Source organism: Aedes aegypti, chromosome 2, assembly GCF_002204515.2.
Source record: "Aedes aegypti strain LVP_AGWG chromosome 2, AaegL5.0 Primary Assembly, whole genome shotgun sequence".
NCBI lineage: Eukaryota > Metazoa > Arthropoda > Insecta > Diptera > Culicidae > Aedes > Aedes aegypti.
Window position 1 is genome coordinate 228,824,668 of NC_035108.1, and position 21,961 is coordinate 228,846,628.

Consider the following 21,961-nt stretch of genomic DNA (forward strand, 5'->3'; position numbering starts at 1 on the left):
ATCCATGTATGTATATGATCGTGTAAGGAATTCGTCACCACAAATGTCATACGGCTACCACGCTACGATGGAAGGATAGCAAGTAGTAAGTATAATGACCCCGAGCGAAAAGAGGAAACGAACACGATGGGAAGCTTTTGCCGAGTTTACTGCTGCACAACCACCGCCCTCGTCGAGGGCGCGTGCGCTGCGAACCCAGCTCCGTTCGCGTGCGGGCGATATATGATGTCGATACCTGAGACACCCTACAATCGATAGATTTACATTTCGATATCTTAGACTATCCTTGCTTGGAGGTTGCATAGAGCAGCAGCAACACAAAGGTATGTGTGTGGACCTGCCACTCTGGTGCTCTGCTGGTGGGCCAGCAGATGAGCGTTCCGGTTGAGCCTGATGTTAGAGTTCCGGCGCATGCCGTTGTCGGTCCACATGAACATCAGCCAGTCAATAGTCAGTCAGTCAGTCAGTCCGCAGTCAGTTGGTCAGCCAGTCAGTCGGCACTCGATGCTACCTACCAGTCAGCGGGTCGGGGTGCACACGCTCCCTCCACTGAACGGAACTTAACTACCGACGGCTCGCGACGGTACCTTCCCGACGACGGTACAGTGCCAGTGAGCAATCGATACCAGTGCGTGTGCCGATGGGACGAGCTGCGACCACTGCGTGTGCTGACTGTCCACTGTTGGCTGTTACGAACGGGGAAGAGAGCGCTAGAGGAATACTGAGAGCGAGCGCACCGCTCGGCGCTTCCGGTGAGGTCGGCGAGGTTGATCCATTTGGTGTAGCCTAGTTTGGTCGCAGGCGGGCGACGCAAGTTCGCCCGGAAAACCCTCCAGGGAGGAAGGCAGTGTCAGTTGACAAGTAGTCAGTCAGTCGTCAACATATTATAACAACACCATGTTGCAGTGGGCAAGAGAGAAGTCTCACGTGGTGATGTTGCTACCGTGGTGGTGTGTGGACTAAGTCCTAGTCGTGCCTGATGTTAGAGTTCCGGCTCATGTCTATGTCGGCACATGGTCAGTCAGTCCGCAGTCAGTTGGTCAGCCAGTCAGTCGGCACTCGATGCTACCTACCAGTCAGCGGGTCGGGGTGCTGGTGCACACGCGCCCTCCACTGAACTGAACTTAACTACCGACGGCTCGCGACGGTACCTACCCGACGACGGTACAGTGCCAGTGAGCAATCGAGACCAGTGCCTCTGCCGATGGGACGAGCTGCGACCACTGTGTGTGCCAACTGTCCACTGTTGGCTGTTAAGAAAGGGGGAAAGAGCGCTAGAGGAATACTGAGAGCGAGCGCACTGCTCGGCGCTTCCGGTGAGGTCGGCGAGGTTGGTCCATTTTGTGTCGCCTAGTTTGGTCGCTGGCGGGCGACGCAAGTTCGCCCGGAAAACCCTTCATGGAGGAAGGCAGTGTGAGTAGACTTGTAGGAAAATGTTGTGCCAGTGAGCAATCGAGACCAGTGCTTGTGCCGATGAGATGAGCTGCAACCACTGCGTGTGCTGACTGTCCACTGTTGGCTGTTGCGAACGGGGGAGAGAGCGCTAGAGGAATACTGAGAGCGAGCGCACAGCTCGGCGCTTCCGGTGAGGTCGGCGAGGTCGGTCCATTTGGTGTCGCCTAGTTTGATCGCTGGCGGCGACGCAAGTTCGCCCGGAAAACCCTTCAGAGAGGAAGGCAGCGTGAGTAGACAAGTAAGAAAATGTTAAAGACGTCGGTACAGTGCCAGTGTGTAGAGTGCCAGTGAGCAATCGAGACCAGTGCCTGTGCCGATGGGATGAGCTGCAAACACTGCGTGTGCTGACTGTCCACTGTTGGCTGTTACGAACGGGGGAGAGAGAGCGCTAGAGGAATACTGAGAGCGAGCGCACAGGCCGGCGCTTCCGGTGAGGTCGGCGAGGTTGGTCCATTTTGTGTCGCCTAGTTTGGTCGCTGGCGGGCGACGCAACTTCGCCCGGAAAACCCTTCAGGGAGTGAAGTGTTCTTCCAGGTACTTCCAGATCAGCGGAAGTACTTTTCCAGATGCTTCCGGAAAATAATTGGAGCTTGTTAGAGCTAAATACAAATACGTTTATTCTACTTGACATTTACACTTCGAATGAAAATTTTTCCTCTTTGGTCGCAGACAGTGGTTGCTGCGATCAATGTAGATTGCTTGGATTGAACATCTCCCCCCTTAAGTCATCCAGTAGGGTTCGAACCAAGCTGGCAAACGGATCTGTCGTCGTTCCCTTGCCAGAGGCGTTCTTGGTACTGGTGCTGGATCCAACTGCGGCGGATTGCCTTCATCTTCTTCATCGCTGCCTTCGGTGTAGTACTGCGACTCGTCGGTTTCCTCCGCTTGAAGGCTCAGGTCGTTCTCGTTCTGAGGGATGGAAGGATCAGGATTCGTTGCTGTTGCTTGAACGGCTGCAGATGGTGCGTCTAGGCCAAAACCGTCGAAGAATACCGACAGTGGGCTTGGACCTTTGTTTGCGTCACGATCTGGAACAGACTCGGCCGCACGTTGCTTCAACTGGTTGGTGTGCGAACGTATTAGCCGCTGACGATCCTCCAGGAACACGTTGTAGTTCACTCGCCCGATACGCTCGATAACCGTGGCGGCATGCCACTGCCAAGAGTTACCTTGATGGACTTGAGCATACACGGAATCACCGGGAGCGAACTGTCTTGAAACTGCTCCTTGCTTTTTGTTGAATCGTTGGTTTTGACTCTCTGCCTTCGACTGAGCTGCTGCAGTGGAATAACTTGGTGGAAGTATCATGGACGAAATTGTGCGGATCGGCCGTCCAAACATCACCTCCGCTGGAGACTTTCCACCGAGGTCAGCCGTTGGTGTTGTGCGATACACTTGCAGAAACGTTTGCAATGCTTCCTCCAGTGTTTCTCCTCCCGACCGAATTTTGCGTAGGGTACGCTTCAGGGTGTCCACGAACCGTTCTGCTAACCCGTTTGACTGTGGGTGGTATGGTGCAGTGCGGATGTGGTGAATACCTTGCTGCTCGCAGAACGACTGGAACTCGTGACTGGTGAACTGTGTTCCATTATCCGAGACGATGGTTTCTGGTATACCGAAAGTTGCAAAGCTGTTTGTGAGCAGCTTCATCGTTGTTTTGGTCGTTGTGGTTTTCGTTGCGTACACTTCAGGCCATTTGGTGTACGGGTCGACTACCACCAGGTAAAACACGCCATCCATAGGTCCAGCGTAGTCGATATGGATGCGTGACCACGGCTTGTCCGGCATGGGCCATGATTCGAGCGTTGTCTTGACCGGTGTTTTTCCAGCAGTACAGCAGGGAACGCAGTGCCGGACGAAATCCTCGATGTCGTTATCGATTCCCGGCCAGTAGACGAAACTTCGTGCAATAGATTTCATGCGAACTATGCCTGGATGTCCGCGATGGAATTGCTTTAGGATTTGCCGTCGGAATTTGCTCGGAACGACAACTCTGTCGTGGAACAAAATACAGCCGTCGACATGGGTGAGGGAGTCCTGCCTGGTGAAGTAGGGACGAACGTCTGGGTTTGTGATTGACTTTGCTTCGTTTGGCCAACCCTCACGGATGAATTTGAGCACCGCTTGTAGTGCTTTATCTGCCTTCGTGGCAGATTGGATCGCTGCGAAAGAAATCGGTACTTGCTTGATAGTGTCACGAATAATGCTCACCATGTCTTCTTCTAGGGAAATCGCTGCGACAACGTAATCTTCCTCTGGCTGCTTGGAACGGTCGATCAGTCTGGACAGCATGTCGGCGCAACCAAAGTCGTTTGTGGACACGTGCTGGATTTCAAAATCATAGTTTAGCAGCATCAACGCCCACCGTTGAAGACGATTTGCGGTATGCAATGGAATTCCCTTCTTCGAACCAAAGATTGATAGGAGCGGCTTGTGGTCCGTCTGGAGAGTGAACCGGCGTCCCAGGAGGTACTTGTGAAACTTCGTTACCCCGTAGATGAGCGCAAGTGCTTCCTTTTCCGGTTGCCCGGTGGCCTGCTCCGCCGGAGTGAGGGATCTTGACGCATGCTGGATAGCCTTGAGAGACCCGTTGGGGAATTTGTGGAAGATGACTGCACCGATACCCGTACTGGATGCGTCCGCCGCAACGATGATTGGTAGCTTCGGGTCGTAATGAGTCAGCAACAAATCGGACTGCAGGACTTGCTTGAACTGCTCGAACGACCGCTGGCAATCGGAGTTCCACTGCCACTTCGAATCCTTCTTGAGAAGTTTGTCGAGGGGATGTCGAAGCTCGTGGATGTTGCGAACGAATCGGCCGTAAAAGTTAACGGCTCCCAGGAATGATCGCAATTCAGACACGTTGGTTGGTGCCGGAATGGAGGCTGTTAGAATAAGTAAGCCATGAATTCTGATGTTAGAATAAGTAAGCCATGAATTCTTAATTTGAATATAACTTCAGTTCTTATTAGCTATCGCTACGCAGCAGACGTGTTTCATTTCTATCAGGTTATGGGCCTGACACGTTGACTCCTTAGTAACGCGTAGCAACGGATCAACAAGAGTGAAAATTTTTTTTCCAAGCGCTGAGAAGAGCTGAAAATTTTGAAGATTTTATTTGAAAATGTCGAGAAACCAGAACGAAGGCGGTGCGGAAGGTATCGGCGATGGACAGAATGCCAATCCAGGAAGGACCGGTGGTGAATCCATTCCGAGGGTACCTGCTGTGAGTGGAATTTCGTTACCTGCGACGGAACGGCTGCGTGGGAGAGAAAATTACACCTCGTGGGCGTTTGCAACCAAGATGCTCCTGATTCGCGAAGGAACTTGGGACGCCGTAACACGGCAAGCAGAGGATCCGGCAGATGCGATTTCCCTTCGAGCCCTCGCTACTATCTGCCTGAGCATTGAGCCAGTGAACTACAGTCTGGTTCAAAGTGCAGAAACGGCAAAGGCAGCGTGGACGAATTTGAAAAACGCCTTCCAGGACGACGGAATGACCCGGCGAATAGGGTTGCTCCGGAAGCTGACCAGCATACGGCTGTCGGAGTGTAGTTCCGTGGAAGATTATGTAAGCCAGATGATGTCGACCAGTCACAAACTGTCAGAAGTTGGTTTCAAAGTCGACGACACGTGGTTAGTAAGTCTTCTTCTGATGGGTTTGCCGGAAATGTATGAGCCCATGATCATGGGTCTTGAGGCGTCCGGAACTCGAATCACAGCTGATGCAGTCAAGGCCAAGATTCTTCAAGATGTGAAGATGAGCAGTGGGACGAAATCCAGCTCCAGTGACGGAGCCTTCTATAGCCAACCCAATAAGGCTAGGCAGAAGGACAAAAGTGCGGTGAAATGCTTCAAATGCAAGCGATTGGGGCATTATGCGTCCGAGTGTCAGAAGCGAGAGGCCAACGACAAAAAGGAGAAGAAATCCGGGAAGCAAGCCGCTTTCAGTGTTCGTGGAGCGCCAACCGGCGTGTGCGATGAATGGATTTTTGACTCCGGGGCGACGTCCCATATGTGCCGTAACAAGACGATTTTGAAAGGTGCCAAGGAAGTGGCACAGCGTATCAACGTGGCAAATAACGCAGAGTCCGCAGTAGTGGCAACAGGCACCGTGCAGCTTAAAGCAGATGTGGAAGGTAATTCGTGCTGTTTGACGATGTCTAATGTCCTGTGCATTCCAGACCTGGCGCTCAATCTGTTGTCTGTGAGCAAAATTTGCAACAACGGCTATCGAGTTGAATTCTCCAAGGGCACCTGTGAGGTGCGATCCCCAACTGATGAGCTCGTTGCCGTTCGCAGGGAGGTAGGAGGCCTCTACAAGTTGTGCTTGGCCAACGCGCAATTTTCGTGTGCGGCAAAGGAAGAGGATGATATGGTCCTGTGGCACAGGCGGATGGGCCATTTGCACGAGCAAAGCCTGAAGCAGCTACGTGGTATGACTACTGGTATGCAGTTCCGGGATGCGAATATTCCCACGTGTACCGTATGCTTACAAGGAAAGCAGCATCGTCAGCCGTTCAAGAAGAAGGGTACTAGAGCAAGCGAGGTTCTCGAACTAGTACATTCGGATCTATGTGGGCCGATGGAGAACGCATCGATAGGCGAGAGCAGATATTTTCTGACGTTCATTGACGACGCCAGTAGGAGAGTGTTCGTCTACTTCATCAAATCGAAGAAAGAAGTTCTGGATTGTTTCAAGGATTTCAAGGCGTATGCTGAAAATCAAACCGGTAATCGCATTAAGAGGCTCCGAACCGACAACGGTCTGGAGTACGTAAATCAAGAGATGCAACGATTCTTGAAGAGTGCGGGAATCCATCACGAAATGACGGTTCCGTACAATCCGCAGCAGAATGGACTTGCTGAACGGATGAATCGAACAGTGGTTGAAAAGGCGCGATGTTTGCTGTTCGATGCTAAATTGGAAAAACGTTTCTGGGCAGAAGCCGTTGCGACGGCAGTTCACTTGGTCAACCGTTCACCGACCAAAGGACTAGATGTGACTCCTGAAGAAGCTTTCAGCGGCAAGAAACCGGACCTTTCCGGACTACGAGTGTTTGGCACAAAGGTGATGTGTCATATTCCGAAGGTCAAGAGGCAGAAGTGGGATGCGAAATCCGAGCCAGGAATCTTTGTTGGATATGCTGTCCAGTCGAAGGGTTTCCGGGTCTACGTTCCGCGAACCAAGAAGGTCATCATCAGTCGAGACGTTGTTTTCACGAGCGAGGTTCCAGATACACCAAGTCCGGTCGAATCAAACGATCCGGATGGTAATAGATGGGTGCAGTTGGAGTGCAGTAATCCAGTCGATTCTGGTCGTGATGGCGATGTTGTTGTGGACATTCCGTCCGCTAGGCCAGGGGCTACGACCAACAGCGAGAACGAAACCGACGATGACCTTGACAGCAGCGTCGGTGAGACGGACTACGACAGCGCAAATGATACTGTTGTTACGGTGTCTTCTCCTGCGCTCCCTCCACAACAAGAGGATCCACAAACGGTGGTCAGGCGCAGCGCGAGGGAGCGCGTACGCCCAGGCAAGTATTTGGATTACGATATGACGTGCAGTATTCTCCCTGAAAGCATTGCGTGTCCACAGGTTAACGACGAACCACAATCGTACAAAGAGGCCATGGGAAGCTCCGACCGGACGTCGTGGCAAAAGGCGATGGAAGAAGAGTTCGAGTCTCAAATGAACAACTGGACCTGGGAGCTAACCAATCTTCCGGTAGGACGCAGAGCGTTAAAATGCAAGTGGGTCTACAAGCTGAAGACTAATTCCGACGGATCAGTACAGCGTTATAAAGCTCGACTTGTTGTCAAAGGCTGTTCGCAGGTGAGAGGTGTCGACTACAACGAGACGTACTCTCCGGTAGTCAGGTATGCCAGTCTTCGCTATCTGCTGGCTTCAGCTGCTCAAATGGGTCTCCGTGTGTACCAAATGGACGCTGTGACAGCGTTCTTGCAGGGAGATTTGTCCGAGGAGGATATCTTCATGGAGCAGCCCGAAGGATTTGCAGACCCAAGAGCTCCGAAGAAGGTTTGTCGTTTGCGTAAAGCTTTGTATGGTCTGAAGCAGGCTAGTCGGGTATGGAACACTAAGCTTGATGCGGAATTGAAGCGAATCGGCCTGAAGCGTTCCAGTTTTGATCCATGCGTGTATTACCATTCAAGTGGTGACGACGTCATCTTCATTGCCGTTTATGTCGACGATTTGCTGGTGTTTTCCAACCAGTCGAGGTGGGTGGAATACGTGAAGAAACAGTTGATGTCCAAATTCCACATGAAAGATCTCGGAGAAGCGGAACAAGTTTTGGGAATGCGGATCACCCGTTCAGGAGATACGGTTATGTTGGACCAACAGCGGTACATCGATGAGCTACTTCAGCGCTTCAAGATGACTGAGTGCAACCCAGTTGCAACGCCGTTCGATGGGAACCAACGATTGTCGAAGGAGATGAGTCCAAATGATGACGACGAAAGGCAGCGTATGGCTTCAATACCGTTCCGTGAGTTAGTTGGCGGTCTACAATTTCTGGCTCAATGCACGCGACCCGATATTGCGTACGCAGTCAATTCTGTCAGCAGTTTTAGCAGTAATCCTGGAGTGGCACACTGGACGGCGGCCAAGAGAATCTTGTGTTACCTGAAAGGAACTAAGATGATGAAATTGGTCTACGTGAAGCAAGAAGACAGAGCGTTCGAAGGGTTCAGCGATGCGGATTGGGGTAATGACCCCGAATCAAGGCGATCAGTCACCGGATACGTTTTTCAATTCGCTGGTGGATCAGTGTCATGGAGTTGTCGCAAGCAACCTACCGTTGCACTCTCTACGACCGAAGCAGAATACATGGCAATGTCTGCCGCAACACAGGAAGCGTTGTGGTGGCGAGGATTTCGAAGCAAACTATTCGGAGTTCAAATGCCAGTTCAAATAAGTTGTGACAATCGAAGTACTATTTGCTTGGCAGAAAAGGAAATTGGATATTCACCCCGCAGTAAGCACATCGACTTGCGTCATCATTTCGTGAGAGAGCAGGTCGAACTTAAAACAATTACGCTACAATACGTGGAATCGAAGCAACAGAAGGCAGACGTCCTGACGAAACCAATCAGCGGATAGATGTTTCATCAAGCCATTGAAGCCTTAGGAGTTGCAAAGATTCATGTTTAAGGGAGGATGTTAGAATAAGTAAGCCATGAATTCTGATGTTAGAATAAGCAAGCCATGAATTCTTAATTTGAATATAACTTCAGTTCTTATTAGCTATCGCTACGCAGCAGACGTGTTTCATTTCTATCAGAGGCGATGGCTTGGAGCTTCGCCGGATCGGGACGGATGCCATTTTGATCGACGATGTGCCCTAAGTAGCCGATTTCAGTTTGGAAAAAGTGGCACTTTTCCAGCTTGACGTGGAACCCATATTCCTCTAGACGCTGAAGTAGCTTGTCCAGAGACGCCTTGTGTGCTTCCCAGGTTGCTCCAAAAACGATTGCGTCGTCGAGGAACGATCGTACACCAGGAATGTCAGCAATCATCGTGTCGACGAGCCGTTGGAATGCTCCTGGCGCCGACTTCACCCCTGGGGCGAGGCGATTGAACTGGAAAAGACCCCGGTGCGTGGTGATGGTGAGAAGTTTCTTCGATTCTTCATCTACTTCCACCTGCAGATACGCATCGGAGAGATCGATGATGCTGAACACGGCACTCCCGTTGAGCTGTGCGAAGATCTCCTCCGGTGTAGGCAGAGCATAGTGGTTGGCCTCCAGCGCTTCGTTGAGTCCAGTGGAATAATCCGCACAGATGCGAACCTTACCATTCGGCTTGCGAACTGCAACTATCGGAGCGGCCCACTCCGAGAAATCGATCGGCGTGATGATTCCCAGCGATTGGAGACGTGTAAGCTCGGCGTCCACCAGCGAAATGGTGTTGAACGGAACCGGGCGCTTCGGACAGAAAACGGGTTTGGCGTTAGGTTTGAGAAAAAGCTTTACCTTGGTTTTGGTGCAGTGTCCCAGCGAGTTATCAAAACCCGCTGGATGGTTGGCTTGAAGCTGTGCTGTTACTTCGTCGAAGCATGGTCGGGGTTCGGCTGCAACTTGACTGCAGAGCATGTCGAATGGAATCGACCACAGGTTGAACGCGTCGATCCAATCAATCCCCAACACGTTGAGGTCCGGTGATGAGGTGACGAAACATTTGCCACGCTTGACCATACCGTTGAGGGTGACTTCACAATGGAATTCGCCGATGAGGGCGAGCTGTCCACCGGATGCGTTGGATGCTTCGATCGATGACGGAGCCAGCTTGAGGTTTTTACCAAAGCGTCTAGTTTTATTTCGTGCTCATTACTAACTGTACAAAATTGGAGTGAAAAATCTAGTTGCTATGGATACCGCAGCAAACCATGCTTACTGCGATCCAACTCATAATTTGAAATTCAAATTTGCATTACATGCTATAATTTATTATGGTTGGTTGAAGTACTGGCTTAATATTATGGGATGGTAATACCTTCGATGCGGGAAAGAAGCCTTGCTCGAATGTCTGCGTAGCGTGGAGCCTTGAGACCGCAAACGAACATCAAGCACTTGAACTGGTCGATCTTCAAGTCTTGAAACTCGAACTCTTCACACGCCCTGTTGATTTTGCCACCGTAGCTGATGATGTCTTCCGTCTCGGATTTCACCAGCTGCAAGCACTGGTAGCGCTTGTGGAAAACGGAGGTCTGCCTGCCGAAGATTTTCTTGAGCGTCTTGATGGTAGCGACAATGCAAGGACGTGTCCAACTTCCGGAGTAGGAGCCGAACTTTGGCTGCGTCGTCCAGGCTTCGTGCGTCGCTCTCGAACAGATCCGAGTAACGGGCAAACCATTTGTCGAAAGTGGACAGCTTAATATGGCTTAAAATGGCTTAAAACGGCTTGGAACGGCTTAAAATGTGCGCCGAGCTGTGCTCTCTTTCCCGTTTGTAACAGCCAACAGTGGACAGTCAACACACGCAGTGGTTGCAGCTCATCCCAAATGGCTTAAAACGGCTTGAAATGGCTTAAAACGGCTTAAAATGGCTTAAAACGGCTTAAAACGGCTTAAAACAGCTTAATATGGCTTAAAATGGCTTAAAACGGCTTGGAACGGCTTAAAATGTGCGCCGAGCTGTGCTCTCTTTCCCGTTTGTAACTGCCAACAGTGGACAGTCAACACACGCAGTGGTTGCAGCTCATCCCAAATGGCTTAAAACGGCTTGAAATGGCTTAAAACAGCTTAAAATGGCTTAAAATTGCTTGAAACGGCTAAAAATGGTCTAAAACGGCTTAAAATGGCTTAAAACGGCTTAAAACAGCTAAATATGGCTTAAAATGACTCAAAACGGCTTAAAACGGCTTAAAACGGCTTAAAACAGCTTAATATGGCTTAAAATGGCTTAAAACGGCTTGGAACGGCTAAAAATGTGCGCCGAGCTGTGCTCTCTTTCCCGTTTGTAACAGCCAACAGTGGACAGTCAACACACGCAGTGGTTGCAGCCCATCCCAAATGGCTTAAAACGGCTTGAAATGGCTTAAAACGGATTAAAATGGCTTAAAACGGCTTAAAACAGCTTAATATGGCTTAAAATGGCTTAAAACGGCTTGGAACGGCTAAAAATGTGCGCCGAGCTGTGCTCTCTTTCCCGTTTGTAACAGCCAACAGTGGACAGACAACACACGCAGTGGTTGCAGCTCATCCCAAATAACTTAAAACGGCTTGAAATGGCTTAAAACGGCTTAAAATGGCTTAAAACGGCTTAAAATGGCTTAAAACGACTTAACACGGCTTAAAACAGCTTAATATGGCTTAAAATGGCTTAAAACGGCTTGGAACAGCTAAAAATGTGCGCCGTGCTGTGCTCTCTTTCCCGTTTGTAACAGCCAACAGTGGACAGTCAACACACGCAGTGGTTGCAGCTCATCCCAAATGGCTTAAAACGGCTTGAAATGGCTTAAAACGGCTTGAAATGGCTTAAAACGGCCTAATATGGCTTAAAACGGCTTGAAATGGCTTAAAACGGCTTAAAACGGCTTAAAACAGCTTAATATGGCTTGAAATAGCCTAAAACGGCTTGGAACGGCTAAAAATGTGCGCCGAGCTGTGCCCTCTTTCCCGTTTGTAACAGCCAACAGTGGACAGTCAACACACGCAGTGGTTGCAGCTCATCCCAAATGGCTTAAAACGGCTTGAAATGGCTTAAAACGGCTTAAAATGGCTTAAAACGGCTTAAAACGGCTTAAAACAGCTTAATATGGCTTAAAATGGCTTAAAACGGCTTGGAACGGCTAAAAATGTGCGCCGAGCTGTGCTCTCTTTCCCGTTTGTAACAGCCAACAGTGGATAGTCAACACACGCAGTGGTTGCAGCTCATCCCAAATGGCTTAAAACGGCTTAAAATGGCTTAAAACGGCTCAAAACGGCTTAAAACAGCTTAATATGGCTTAAAATGGCTTAAAACGGCTTGGAACGGCTAAAATTGTGCGCCGAGCTGTGCTCTCTTTCCCGTTTGTAACAGCCAACAGTGGACAGTCAACACACGCAGTGGTTGCAGCTCATCCCAAATGGCTTAAAACGGCTTGATATGGCTTAAAACGGCTTAAAATGGCTTAAAACGGCTTAAAACGGCTTAAAACAGCTTAATATGGCTTAAAATGGCTTAAAACGGCTTGGAACGGCTAAAAATGTGCGCCGAGCTGTGCTCTCTTTCCCGTTTGTAACAGCCAACAGTGGACAGTCAACACACGCAGTGGTTGCAGCTCATCCCAAATGGCTTAAAACGGCTTGATATGGCTTAAAACGGCTTAAAATGGCTTAAAACGGCTTAAAACGGCTTAAAACAGCTTAATATGGCTTAAAATGGCTTAAAACGGCTTGGAACGGCTAAAAATGTGCGCCGAGCTGTGCTCTCTTTCCCGTTTGTAACAGCCAACAGTGGATAGTCAACACACGCAGTGGTTGCAGCTCATCCCAAATGGCTTAAAACAGCTTAATATGGCTTAAAATGGCTTAAAACGGCTTGGAACGGCTAAAAATGTGCGCCGAGCTGTGCACTCTTTCCCGTTTGTAACAGCCAACAGTGGACAGTCAACACACGCAGTGGTTGCAGCTCATCCCAAATGGCTTAAAACGGCTTGAAATGGCTTAAAACGGCTTAAAATGGCTTAAAACGGCTTAAAATGGCTTAAAACGGCTTAAAACGGCTTAAAACAGCTTAATATGGCTTAAAATGGCTTAAAACGGCTTGGAACGGCTAAAAATGTGCGCCGAGCTGTGCTCTCTTTCCCGTTTGTAACAGCCAACAGTGGACAGTCAACACACGCAGTGGTTGCAGCTCATCCCAAATGGCTTAAAACGGCTTGAAATGGCTTAAAACGGCTTAAAATGGCTTAAAAACGGCTTAAAACGGCTTAAAACAGCTTAATATGGCTTAAAATGGCTTAAAACGGCTTGGAACGGCTAAAAATGTGCGCCGAGCTGTGCTCTCTTTCCCGTTTGTAACAGCCAACAGTGGATAGTCAACACACGCAGTGGTTGCAGCTCATCCCAAATGGCTTAAAACGGCTTAAAACGGCTTAAAACAGCTTAATATGGCTTAAAATGGCTTAAAACGGCTTAAAATGGCTTAATATGGCTTAAAATGGCTTAAAACGGCTTGGAACGGCTAAAAATATGCGCCGAGCTGTGCTCTCTTTCCCGTTTGTAACTGCCAACAGTGGACAGTCAACACACGCAGTGGTTGCAGCTCATCCCAAATGGCTTAAAACAGCTTGAAATGGCTTAAAACGGCTTAAAATGGCTTAAAACGGCTTAAAACGGCTTAAAACAGCTTAATATGGCTTAAAATGGCTTAAAACGGCTTGGAACGGCCAAAAGTGTGTGCCGAGCTGTGCTCTCTTTCCCGTTTGTAACAGCCAACAGTGGACAGTCAACACACGCAGTGGTTGCAGCTCATCCCAAATGGCTTAAAACGGCTTGAAATGGCTTAAAACGGCTTAAAATGGCTTAAAACGGCTTAAAATGGCTTAAAACGGCTTAAAACGGCTTAGAACAGCTTAATTTGGCTTAAAATGGCTTAAAACGGATTGGAACGGCTAAAAAGGTGCGCCGAGCTGTGCTCTCTTTCCCGTTTGTAACAGCCAACAGTGGATAGTCAACACACGCAGTGGTTGCAGCTCATCCCAAATGGCTTAAAACGGCTTGAAATGGCTTAAAACGGCTTAAAATGGCTTAAAACGGCTTAAAACGGCTTAAAACAGCTTAATATGGCTTAAAATGGCTTAAAACGGCTTGGAACGGCTAAAAATGTGCGCCGAGCTGTGCTCTCTTTCCCGTTTGTAACAGCCAACAGTGGACAGTCAACACACGCAGTGGTTGCAGCTCATCCCAAATGGCTTAAAACGGCTTGATATGGCTTAAAACGGCTTAAAATGGCTTAAAACGGCTTAAAACAGCTTAATATGGCTTAAAATGGCTTAAAACGGCTTGGAACGGCTAAAAATGTGCGCCGAGCTGTGCTCTCTTTCCCGTTTGTAACAGCCAACAGTGGACAGTCAACACACGCAGTGGTTGCAGCTCATCCCAAATGGCTTAAAACGGCTTGATATGGCTTAAAACGGCTTAAAATGGCTTAAAACGGCTTAAAACGGCTTAAAACAGCTTAATATGGCTTAAAATGGCTTAAAACGGCTTGGAACGGCTTAAAATGTGCGCCGAGCTGTGCTCTCTTTCCCGTTTGTAACAGCCAACAGTGGATAGTCAACACACGCAGTGGTTGCAGCTCATCCCAAATGGCTTAAAACAGCTTAATATGGCTTAAAATGGCTTAAAACGGCTTGGAACGGCTAAAAATGTGCGCCGAGCTGTGCACTCTTTCCCGTTTGTAACAGCCAACAGTGGACAGTCAACACACGCAGTGGTTGCAGCTCATCCCAAATGGCTTAAAACGGCTTGAAATGGCTTAAAACGGCTTAAAATGGCTTAAAACGGCTTAAAATGGCTTAAAACGGCTTAAAACGGCTTAAAACAGCTTAATATGGCTTAAAATGGCTTAAAACGGCTTGGAACGGCTAAAAATGTGCGCCGAGCTGTGCTCTCTTTCCCGTTTGTAACAGCCAACAGTGGACAGTCAACACACGCAGTGGTTGCAGCTCATCCCAAATGGCTTAAAACGGCTTGAAATGGCTTAAAACGGCATAAAATGGCTTAAAACGGCTTAAAACGGCTTAAAACAGCTTAATATGGCTTAAAATGGCTTAAAACGGCTTGAAATGGCTTAAAACGGCTTAAAATGGCTTAAAACGGCCTAATATGGCTTAAAACGGCTTAAAACGGCTTAAAATGGCTTAAAACGGCTTAAAACGGCTTAAAACAGCTTAATATGGCTTAAAATGGCTTAAAACGGCTTGGAACGGCTAAAAATGTGCGCCGAGCTGTGCTCTCTTTCCCGTTTGTAACAGCCAACAGTGGACAGTCAACACACGCAGTGGTTGCAGCTCATCCCAAATGGCTTAAAACGGCTTGATATGGCTTAAAACAGCTTAATATGGCCTCAAATGGCTTAAAACGGCTTAAAACAGCTTAATATGGCTTAAAATGGCTTAAAACGGCTTGGAACGGCTAAAAATATGCGCCGAGCTGTGCTCTCTTTCCCGTTTGTAACAGCCAACAGTGGACAGTCAACACACGCAGTGGTTGCAGCTCATCCCAAATGGCTTAAAACAGCTTGAAATGGCTTAAAACGGCTTAAAATGGCTTAAAACGGCTTAAAACGGCTTAAAACAGCTTAATATGGCTTAAAACGGCCGAGCTGTGCTCTCTTTCCCGTTTGTAACAGCCAACAGTGGACAGTCAACACACGCAGTGGTTGCAGCTCATCCCAAATGGCTTAAAACGGCTTGAAATGGCTTAAAACGGCTTAAAATGGCTTAAAACGGCTTAAAATGGCTTAAAACGGCTTAAAACGGCTTAGAACAGCTTAATATGGCTTAAAATGGCTTAAAACGGATTGGAACGGCTAAAAAGGTGCGCCGAGCTGTGCTCTCTTTCCCGTTTGTAACAGCCAACAGTGGATAGTCAACACACGCAGTGGTTGCAGCTCATCCCAAATGGCTTAAAACGGCTTGAAATGGCTTAAAACGGCTTAAAATGGCTTAAAACGGCTTAAAACGGCTTAAAACAGCTTAATATGGCTTAAAATGGCTTAAAACGGCTTGGAACGGCTAAAAATGTGCGCCGAGCTGTGCTCTCTTTCCCGTTTGTAAGAGCCAACAGTGGACAGTCAACACACGCAGTGGTTGCAGCTCATCCCAAATGGCTTAAAACGGCTTGATATGGCTTAAAACGGCTTAAAATGGCTTAAAACGGATTAAAACGGCTTTAAAACGGCTTAAAACAGCTTAATATGGCTTAAAATGGCTTAAAACGGCTTGGAACGGCTAAAAATGTGCGCCGAGCTGTGCTCTCTTTCCCGTTTGTAACAGCCAACAGTGGACAGTCAACACACGCAGTGGTTGCAGCTCATCCCAAATGGCTTAAAACGGCTTGATATGGCTTAAAACTGCTTAAAATGGCTTAAAATGGCTTAAAACGGCTTAAAACAGCTTAATATGGCTTAAAATGGCTTAAAACGGCTTGGAACGGCTTAAAATGTGCGCCGAGCTGTGCTCTCTTTCCCGTTTGTAACAGCCAACAGTGGATAGTCAACACACGCAGTGGTTGCAGCTCATCCCAAATGGCTTAAAACAGCTTAATATGGCTTAAAATGGCTTAAAACGGCTTGGAAAGGCTAAAAATGTGCGCCGAGCTGTGCACTCTTTCCCGTTTGTAACAGCCAACAGTGGACAGTCAACACACGCAGTGGTTGCAGCTCATCCCAAATGGCTTAAAACGGCTTGAAATGGCTTTAAAACGGCTTAAAATGGCTTAAAACGGCTTAAAATGGTTTAAAACGGCTTAAAACGGCTTAAAACAGCTTAATATGGCTTAAAATGGCTTAAAACGGCTTGGAACGGCTAAAAAATGTGCGCCGAGCTGTGCTCTCTTTCCCGTTTGTAACAGCCAACAGTGGACAGTCAACACACGCAGTGGTTGCAGCTCATCCCAAATGGCTTAAAACGGCTTGAAATGGCTTAAAACGGCTTAAAATGGCTTAAAACGGCTTAAAACGGCTTAAAACAGCTTAATATGGCTTAAAATGGCTTAAAACGGCTTGAAATGGCTTAAAACGGCTTAAAATGGCTTAAAACGGCCTAATATGGCTTAAAACGGCTTAAAATGGCTTAAAACGGCTTAAAATGGCTTAAAACGGCTTAAAATGGCTTAAAACGGCTTAAAACGGCTTAAAACAGCTTAATATGGCTTAAAATGGCTTAAAACGGCTTGGAACGGCTAAAAATGTGCGCCGAGCTGTGCTCTCTTTCCCGTTTGTAACAGCCAACAGTGGACAGTCAACACACGCAGTGGTTGCAGCTCATCCCAAATGGCTTAAAACGGCTTGAAATGGCTTAAAACGGCTTAAAATGGCTTAAAACGGCTTAAAACGGCTTAAAACAGCTTAATATGGCTTAAAATGGCTTAAAACGGCTTGAAATGGCTTAAAACGGCTTAAAATGGCTTAAAACGGCCTAATATGGCTTAAAACGGCTTAAAATGGCTTAAAACGGCTCAAAACGGCTTAAAACAGCTTAATATGGCTTAAAATGGCTTGAAACGGCTTGGAACGGCTAAAAATGTGCGCCGAGCTGTGCTCTCTTTCCCGTTTGTAACAGCCAACAGTGGACAGTCAACACACGCAGTGGTTGCAGCTCATCCCAAATGGCTTAAAACGGCTTGATATGGCTTAAAACGGCTTAAAATGGCTTAAAACGGCTTAAAACGGCTTAAAACAGCTTAATATGGCTTAAAATGGCTTAAAACGGCTTGGAACGGCTAAAAATGTGCGCCGAGCTGTGCTCTCTTTCCCGTTTGTAACAGCCAACAGTGGATAGTCAACACACGCAGTGGTTGCAGCTCATCCCAAATGGCTTAAAACAGCTTAATATGGCTTAAAATGGCTTAAAACGGCTTGGAACGGCTAAAAATGTGCGCCGAGCTGTGCACTCTTTCCCGTTTGTAACAGCCAACAGTGGACAGTCAACACACGCAGTGGTTGCAGCTCATCCCAAATGGCTTAAAACGGCTTGAAATGGCTTAAAACGGCTTAAAATGGCTTAAAACGGCTTAAAATGGCTTAAAACGGCTTAAAACGGCTTAAAACAGCTTAATATGGCTTAAAATGGCTTAAAACGGCTTGGAACGGCTAAAAATGTGCGCCGAGCTGTGCTCTCTTTCCCGTTTGTAACAGCCAACAGTGGACAGTCAACACACGCAGTGGTTGCAGCTCATCCCAAATGGCTTAAAACGGCTTGAAATGGCTTAAAACGGCTTAAAATGGCTTAAAACGGCTTAAAACGGCTTAAAACAGCTTAATATGGCTTAAAATGGCTTAAAACGGCTTGGAACGGCTAAAAATGTGCGCCGAGCTGTGCTCTCTTTCCCGTTTGTAACAGCCAACAGTGGATAGTCAACACACGCAGTGGTTGCAGCTCATCCCAAGTGGCTTTAAACGGCTTGAAATGGCTTGAAATGGCTTAAAACGGCTTGGAACGGCTAAAAATGTGTGCCGAGCTGTGCTCTCTTTCCCGTTTGTAACAGCCAACATTGGACAGTCAACACACGCAGTGGTTGCAGCTCATCCCAAATGGCTTAAAACGGCTTGATATGGCTTAAAACAGCTTAATATGGCTTAAAACGGCTTAAAATGGCTTAATATGGCTTAAAATGGCTTAAAACGGCTTGGAACGGCTAAAAATATGCGCCGAGCTGTGCTCTCTTTCCCGTTTGTAACAGCCAACAGTGGACAGTCAACACACGCAGTGGTTGCAGCTCATCCCAAATGGCTTAAAACAGCTTGAAATGGCTTAAAACGGCTTAAAATGGCTTAAAACGGCTTAAAACGGCTTAAAACAGCTTAATATGGCTTAAAACGGCCGAGCTGTGCTCTCTTTCCCGTTTGTAACAGCCAACAGTGGACAGTCAACACACGCAGTGGTTGCAGCTCATCCCAAATGGCTTAAAACGGCTTGAAATGGCTTAAAACGGCTTAAAATGGCTTAAAATGGCTTAAAACGGCTTAAAACGGCTTAGAACAGCTTAATTTGGCTTAAAATGGCTTAAAACGGATTGGAACGGCTAAAAAGGTGCGCCGAGCTGTGCTCTCTTTCCCGTTTGTAACAGCCAACAGTGGATAGTCAACACACGCAGTGGTTGCAGCTCATCCCAAATGGCTTAAAACGGCTTGAAATGGCTTAAAATGGCTTAGAACGGCTTAAAACGGCTTAAAACAGCTTAATATGGCTTAAAAAGGCTTAAAACGGCTTGGAACGGCTAAAAATGTGCGCCGAGCTGTGCTCTCTTTCCCGTTTGTAAGAGCCAACAGTGGACAGTCAACACACGCAGTGGTTGCAGCTCATCCCAAATGGCTTAAAACGGCTTGATATGGCTTAAAACGGCTTAAAATGGCTTAAAACGGCTTAAAACGGCTTAAAACATATTGTATCTTCAGATAAGAAAGAAAACGACTTGTTCGTTTAACGTGTGAACAGAAAGTGAAAAATTTATTTAAACCAAAGTCATGGCTTACTTATATCTAACACTCCTCCTTAAGCTAGGACTCCTATGGCTTCACGATTCTTTTCAAGCTTCATGCGTGGTAATGGTTTCGTGAGGCCATCGGCGAGTTGATTGTCCGATTCAATGTATTTGATATTTATTATTCTTCGTTCCAGCGCATCCCGTATGTAATGGTGACGGATGTCGATGTGCTTGGTCCGAGGGTTGTAGCCACCGTTCTTAGCAATCGCAATGGTGCTCTGGTTGTCGCAGTTGATGGATATTGGACCCGTCGCTCCGAATTGTGCAGTGAGTCCTTGCCACCACGATGCTTCTTGAACAGTAGCAGACAGTGCCATATACTCTGCTTCGCAGGTCGATAAGGCAATCGTCGGTTGGCGCTTGCAGCACCACGAGATAGCTGCCCCTTGCAGCGTGAAAACATAGCCGGTGGTGGATTTTCTGTCGTCCACGTCGGCCGCCCAGTCTGCATCACTGTAACCATTGATGTTGTTGTCGCCATCCTTGCGGTACACCAACTTCATCGATGCTGTTCCGCGCAAGTAGCGAAACAGGGTTTTCACAGCACCCCAGTGCTGCATTCCGGGATTGGAATTGTACCGACTCAACTGATTCACGGCATACAGAATGTCTGGCCGAGTACATTGAGCGAGGTACATCAGGCTTCCAACTGCTTCCTGGTACGGAATGTTGGTCATCTGCTTCGCTTCTTGATCCGTCTTGGGAGACATGTCCTTCGTGAGCTTGTCGGTCATCGGCACCTTCGCTGGTTTACAGTTCGCCATGTTGAACTTTGCCAGCATCGCTTCTACGTACGCTTCCTGATCAAGCGCTATGGTTCTATCCGTCCGTGTGATTCGGATTCCAAGACAGTTCTTTGCCGCACCAAGATCCTTCATCCGGAAATGACCACTCAGGAACGCCTTCGTTTGCTCAATCCATCCGCTGTTATTGGAGAATATCATAACGTCATCCACGTAGACTGCCACGAATATCATGCTGCTACCCTCGATGCGGTAGTACACGCAGGGATCGTACTTCGCTTGATTCAGCCCGAACTGCTTCAGCATGTGGTCCAGCTTCTGGTTCCAGACTCGACTGGACTGCTTCAGCCCGTATAGCGCCTTGTTGAGGCGACACACCAGGGATGGATTCCGCCGATCGACGAACAGCGGAGGCTGCTCCATGAAGATTTCTTCCGTCAGTTCACCTTGGAGAAAAGCGGTGACAGCATCCATCTGTTGAACCTCCATATTGTGTTTCGCCGCCATGGCGAACAGATATCGCAGCGAACTGTGACGGACTACCGGGGAGTAAGTTTCGTCATAATCTACCCCCTTTCGTTGCGAAAACCCTTTGATCACAAGTCGCGCCTTGTGTCGATCAAGGTTTCCATTGGCATCCAGCTTCGTTTGTAGACCCATTTGCAACGGATCGCCTTCCTATCCTCAGGAAGTTCCGTCAAGGTCCACGTTTCGTTCGCCATATGAGCGTCAAACTCCTCCTGCATGGCAACCTTCCATTTGTCCGAATCATCTCGACTCATTGCTTGTTGATGCGTGGTCGGGTCGTCAGAAATCGTGGCTTGTTCGTCACTCTGCTGCTGAGAGGCCACACCAGTGAATTGGCTCGAGCGCTCAGGACCCAGGGATGAACCGCTTGCTTCACCGCTCGCCACATCGGAATTCAATGGGTTGTTGTCATCGATTGCAGGAATCTGGGAAAAACGAGAACAGGGCAAGCCTTTGCTCGAAATAGCAAAATCTCTATACTTGCCTGGAAGTTTGTGCTCCCGACCACTGCGCCTCAACACCTGTGACGGAGGTGGATTTGAAGTTTGTCGTGGGGGGAGCACGGTGATGTCAGTCACGGTATCTGTGGAAGAACTACTGATGTTGCTTGCTGCTTCTTCGAATTCTTCTTCGTCCCAATCGCTTTCATCGACTTTACTGAACCAGTTGCACCATCCGCGGGAGTCGGATGCCCGCCGGTAGCTTCTTCTGGGTTGGGAAACGATACCGCCTCTTCTACGTCTAGCTTGATAATCAGTGGTTTGCTGCTTTTGATTGTCGCCGCCGGTGTACCGGCGTCGCTCTCATTGATGAACGTTACATCTCGACTTCTTGATATAGTCTTCGTTGCCGGGTCGTATACACGATAGCCTTTCGTGTCTTCATCGAATCCAACCAGACGACATTCATGGGCCTTCGCATCCCACTTACGCCGCTTCGGTTTCGGGACATGAACCATCACCTTTGCTCCATAGATCGAATGTTGGACAAATCCGGCTTCTTTCCGCTCCAGCATTCTTCGGGTGTCATCCCATGACCGCGAGTCGGTGATCGATTGATGAGGTACACCGCCGTCGAAACCGCTTCTGCCCAAAACGATTTTTGCAAGTTTGCTTCAAATAGCATGCACCTAGCACGCTCGACGATTGTCCGGTTTGCCCTCTCAGCCATACCGTTCTGCTGCGGGGTGTAGTCATTTGTTCGCTGATGCCGGATACCAAACTTTTCCAAATAGCTCTGGAATTTCCTGTTGGTATACTCCAGCCCGTGTCGGTTCGGATGGGTTTTGATTTTCGAACCGGTCTGCCGCTCAGCCATCACGTGGAAAGCTTGAAACACCCTCAAAAACTTCACCTTCGCATTTCGTTCGTAGGAAGTATACGAACATGCGGCGTGATTGTCGTCCACAAACAGGAATGTGCGCCGAGTGGCTCTCTTCCCCTTCGTAACAGCCAACATTGGACAGTCAACACACCAGTGGTTGAAGCTCATCCAACAATTCCTTTGCTCGGGAAC